Genomic DNA, 6000 nt, shown 5'->3' with positions numbered 1-6000 from the left:
CCAGGCTTTTGCTAGGGATATTTAAAACTTGGGACAATGTCACTGGTTAATGGAAGGGTGGGAATATTTGTTCCTTAGGATTATTCTTGAAGTGCTTAAGTAACATGACACAAAATCATAGATCACATATAATATTATTTACTTAAGTCCTTGATGGCATAATTCTGGGAATGATGTGGTTGTCTAGATGTTGAACTGCCTTTCCCTGCATTCTTGATTGTGGACTATTCTGGTTTGAGCTGATGGGACTTTCAATCAATCTGAGAACTAAACAGTTCCCACTCCTGGCACAATCAAACAAAGCTCAGAACAGTTCAAATCCAAGCAAACCATCTTGATAGCACCTTCACTGTCAAAATAGAAGGTGGATTAGTCACTTAGAATTAGTGTTAATGAAGGGCTTATTCAGAAGTTACTTTCTCCCAAAATGAATAGCTTTTTCAGAAATAACACGTATACCAGAAAGCTTTGAAAATTGCTTTTTAATCCTGCAATTATTTGCAGTTATAATATCCAAACCCCATAGGCTACAGTTATAGTTGATGATTAAAAAGGAAACTCTTTAATTTCATATTTCTCAGAAGTAAGCTAAAATGAGGGTTGGGTTGATGAGAGATACTGGTTCCTTTAAAAATCTGAACATTACAAGAGACTCGCCTATGTTATAATGCAATCTTTCCTGGCCACTTTTCATTACTTCACAAAATCTCTCCAAATCAGAACTGTGACACAATTTAGTGATATGGCCATATAGCCCGGAACATGGCCATGTAGCCCGGAAAAACCTACAACAACCCAGTGATTCCAGCCATGAAAGCCTTCGACAATACAATTTAGCGGTATCTTAGCTCTTGTAACCACCACCTAGTTCCATATTCTGGTTGGTCATACGGTTCGGGTCCAGCCTATGTTCATGACCACATCTCCTCCTATGAACCAGGTTCTAAGATCAACCTCCTCTTGATCCACTTCTGTCTTTAGTGCAGTTGGTAGGGACAAGGGAGAGAGTTGGATTAGTGGTAGCCACCCAGCTCTGGCCGCCCTCCCCAGTGTACTTAGGAAAGAGTTAAAAACTTGGTTTTTCCTGCAGGCATTTGATAATGTTTAGGCAGTAACCAGAACTTTTTTTCATGTCAGGAGCAGCTTGAGAAACTCCTTCATGACCACATCTCCTCCATCTTTTCTATCACTGAACAAAAAAAAACACAAAACAAAACAACAACAGACTGTTATTGCTTTTGACTTCTGGTCTCTTCCAATGTTTACTTAATTGTGGGTCTTTTTCTTTAGCCTCTAGTTGTTATTTGCTGTCAAATCACCTTCAACGTGTTGAAGCTAGGAATTAGATGCAACACCCATTCAAATAAGTATTATGCTTCACTCACACAATGACAGTCTTTCCTGTGTGCTTAGAATTAAAAAGAGCCTTTTAGTGTGTTGCCATGTGTTCCTGTTGACACATGTCTAAGTCACACCAAAGCACGCGCACACAACACTTTAGAATGTGAAATTCACTACACTGCAGCTGTATTTGGGTCTACAAAGGGGATCAAAAAGTAGGAGACAAGAAACCAATGCTTAGAATAATCAGGTGATAGTTGTTATTTTGTTATTTGCAATCAAGTCAGTTTGTGGTGACCCGATGTGTGAGATACTTCAAAGAGTCCCGGTCCTGAATCAGGTCTTGGAAACTCAGGGCCATGGCTTCCTTGAATGAATCTACCTAACTGTTGGGTGGTCTTCCTCTTATTCAGTGAGTCATGTAAGATTCAATGAGTTATATGTGATGTAATGTGCCTTCTGAATTACCAAAAATTTATGACTTTTCAATGTGTCCAAGATATGTTAGCCTCATCCAATCTACAGCTTATATGCAACCCATCTTCTTTCAGTTTCTTAACTAGAGTTTCCGATCTTCAGTTTTGATGTCATCATTATATACTTTTCAGTTTCGCTAATCATCTGTGATCATTATTTGTGTCCACTTAATAATTAACTGTAACTCTCTTGTCTTTCCTATATGCCAATAACTTTGCTTTATGTAAGTTTCTTTTTGTGTGGAGAAGAAAGAGGATATACATTTTGAATATAATACTTGTTCCCCAGGAACATACAAAGTTGCTTATATTGGGACTGACCATTGGTGCATCTATGTGAGGATTTGGAAAGGGATGCCATGATGTAATGAGTTAGCTGGAAAGACATGTGTCAGCAGCTGATTGGCTGAGCATGTCAGGTGCCAGAGTTCTGATTGGTTGCTGCCTCTGGCTTGCTGCTGAGACCAACAGTTCTAACTGCCATTTTCACTTTGGATAGTGAAGAGAGTGTTGGCTGACAACTATCTTGAAGCCTGATCATTTTAAGGCATGAGGCATCTTTTAAAGACTATTTAAAGGACTATTTTAGTCCCTCTATTCTCAGTGTCAATTCAGAAAGACTGCTGTATATATTGTCGACCTGTTTGAACTTTTGAATGGAAGTAAAGATACTATTACTTGGTACACAAGCCTGAGTGGCATTTTATTATACTGCAGGGTGTATCTTGGTTTAAATACTGTGGTAAAGCTTCTGCTTATTTACATTTACCAACCCTCACAATTTAGACCAAAGTCCTCAACATTGACTAGCAGTAGTTTTTGAGTCCAGCCTAGAAATGCCAGGGATTGAACCTACGTCTTTCTGCCTGTAACACATGTATTTTTACCCCCTGCGTTACTATGCCTCTCCTGTCCCAATTGGGAGAAGCCAGTTAACATATATTGGGTTCCATTCTCCTGTTCTTCCGCACACATCTGTCTGGTTGAGTCAGGAAAGAGGTTTATGAATTGGGAACAGAATGGATTCTTCTTTTTAGTTTGCTTTTTTTTTTTTTTTTTTTGCTCTGTAGAAATGGTGAGCTTTTGTCCAAAGAAAGAGGCTTTGAAAATGACTGTGTGAGGTAAAAGAAATTTCTCAGGTTTTGGCCAAGGTTTTAACAATAAGCAAAGGGCTCCTTAATAAAAAACAGAATGTGTACAGAAAACAGTGTTGAAACAGTCCTTCCATCCTTCTTCCTCTGCTTCTGCTAATTCCAAAGAATTACAAAGGAAACATAAGGGGACCAGGTCTACGGGGAATATCTGTGTGGGGGGTTGTTAATTCACAGATGATGCAGAGTCCCATGGATTAAAATACAATTAACTCTGACAGCTGGATTTGAATGTCAGTGAAGTACCCACACACAGGCAATCCACAGGTGCAAATAAGATGTTATGTAATAAATACATTCAGATCTCTAGCAGGAAATGCGAAGAATAGATTCACCTCTTGCATTTGTAAGCTCGTTTATTCAGCTACCTTAACATTTGCCACCTGCGACAATCTGACAGATAAAATGGATGCACTCCAAATATATTAATCCCTTGGAACAGAGAAGAAGTGAAGGCTGGCATAAACAAAACTCACAGGGCTTTTACCTGAAGCTGTAGTATTTTTTCAGAAATTCTTGTGTGTAAAAAAAAATTAATTGGAGATTTGCTGTGGTAAAAGTTTGCACATGGCTAAGTTGCATAGAAAACTGTATTTTCTGCATGGAACTATTTCAATACAGAAATATTAATTCCTTCACAGAAATGTTTTCTGCATAGTCAGAGGCTTTAGCTCAGTGCTTCTCAACCTCGGAGTCGGGACTCCGGGGGGGGGGGGGTCCCAAGGGGTGTTAGATGGGTGTGGGAAGCTTGGCCCAATTCTCTTGGTGGTGAGGTTCAGAATGCTCTTCGATGGTAGATGAACTATAAATCCCAGCAACTACAACTCCCAAATGTCAAGGTCCATTTTCCCCAGACTCCACCAGTGTTCACAGTTGGGCATATTGAGTATTTCTGCCAAGTTTGGTCCATATCCATCATTGTTTGAGTCCACAGTGCTCTCTGGATGTAGGTGAACTATAACTCCAAAACTCAAGGTCAATGCCCATAAAACCCTTCCAGTATTTCTTGTTGGTCATGGGGGTTCTGTGTGGGAAGTTTGGCCTAATTCTGTCTTTGGTAGGGTTCAGAATGCTCTTCGATGGTAGGTGACCTATAAATCCCAGCAACTACAACTTCCAAATGTCAAGGTCTATTTTCCCCAGACTTCTCCAGTGTTCACATTTGGGCATATTGAGTATTCGTGCCAAGTTTGGTCCAATTTATCACTGTTTGAGTCTGTAGTGCTCTCTGGATGTAGGTAAACTACAACTTCCAAATTCAAGGTCAATGCCCACCAGACCCTTCAAGTATCTTCTATTGATCATGGGGGTCCTGTGTGGGAAGTTTGGCCTAATTCTGTCATTGGTGGGGTTCAGAATGCTCTTCGATGGTAGGTGAACTATAAATCCTAGCAACTACAACTTCCAAATGTCAAAATCAATCCCTCTCAACCCCACCAGTATTCAAATTTAGGCTTGTCTGGTATTTGTTTCTTCCAGCAATTTTCACCCCAGCTTTGCATTCATCCAGCCCCGCACATCGCATGATGTGTTCTGCATACAAGTTAAAAAGGTTGGGTGAGAGGATGCAGCCTTGCCGTACGCCTTTCCCAATCTTGAACCAGTCTGTTATTCCGTGGTCAGTTCTGACTGTTGCTACTTGGTCCTTGTACAGATTCCTCAGGAGAGAGACAAGGTGGCTTGGGATGCCCATCTCACTAAGAACTTGCCACAATTTATTATGATCCACACAGTCAAAGGCTTTAGAATAGTCAATGAAGCAGAAGTAGATGTTTTTCTGAATGCAAAGCTGGGGTGAAAATTGCTGGAAGAAACATTAACAACCTCAGATATGCAGATGACACCACTCTGATGGCCGAAAGCGAGGAGGAGCTGAGGAGCCTTCTAATCAAGGTGAAAGAAGAAAGCGCAAGAGCCAGATTGCAGCTAAACGTCAAAAAAACCAAGATTATGGCAACAAGAATGATTGACAACTGGAAAATAGAGGGAGAAACCGTGGAGGCCGTGACAGACTTTGTATTTCTAGGTGCAAAGATTACTGCAGATGCAGACTGTGGCCAGGAAATCAGAAGACGCTTACTTCTTGGGAGGAGAGCAATGTCCAGTCTCGATAAAATAGTAAAGAGTAGAGACATCAGACTGGCAACAAAGATCCGCATAGTCAAAGCCATGGTATTCCCTGTAGTAACCTACGGATGTGAGAGCTGGACCTTAGGGAAGGCTGAGCGAAGGAAGACCGATGCTTTTGAGCTGTGGTGTTGGAGGAAAGTGCTGAGAGTGCCTTGGACTGCGAGAAGATCCAACCAGTCCATCCTCCAGGAAATAAAGCCCGACTGCTCACTGGAGGGAAAGATACTAGAAACAAAGTTGAAGTACTTTGGCCACATCATGAGGAGACAGGAAAGCCTAGAGAAGACAATTATGCTGGGGAAAGTGGAAGGCAAAAGGAAGAGGGGCCGACCAAGGGCAAGATGGATGGATGGCATCCTTGAAGTGACTGGACTGACCTTGAGGGAGCTGGGGGTGGTAACGGCCGACAGGGAGCTCTGGCGTGGGCTGGTCCATGAGGTCACGAAGAGTCGGAGGCGAATGAACGAATGAACAACAACAACAACTGGTATTTGTGCTAAATTTGATCCAGTGAATGAAAATACATCCTGTATATTAGATATTTACATCACGATTCATAACAGCAACATTACAGTTACAAAGTAGCAATGAATATAATTTTATGGTGGGGGTCACCACAACAAAAGGAACTGTATTAAGGGGTCAAAGCATTAGAAAGGTTGAGAAACACTGCTTTAGCTGGAGATTTGTTTTCCATATACTTCAGACATAGATTGCACCGAAAACTGCATTTTCTGTGCAGGAATAAATATTTCCATATTGAATTATTGTTTTCCATGCTGAAAGTGCTGTCCTCTGTGCAAAACAACCACATGTCAATTTTGCACAGAATAAATCCTGAAAAGCTTGATAGGTGTGGCTTTTGAAGACTTTCTCACAATATGAAGAAAACTGCTGAAATT

This window comes from Anolis sagrei, chromosome 5 (assembly GCF_037176765.1).
Source record: "Anolis sagrei isolate rAnoSag1 chromosome 5, rAnoSag1.mat, whole genome shotgun sequence".
In the NCBI taxonomy this organism is placed as follows: Eukaryota; Metazoa; Chordata; class Lepidosauria; order Squamata; family Dactyloidae; genus Anolis; species Anolis sagrei.
The sequence above is the reverse complement of the archived record's forward strand: the minus strand, read 5'-3'. Positions refer to the sequence as shown.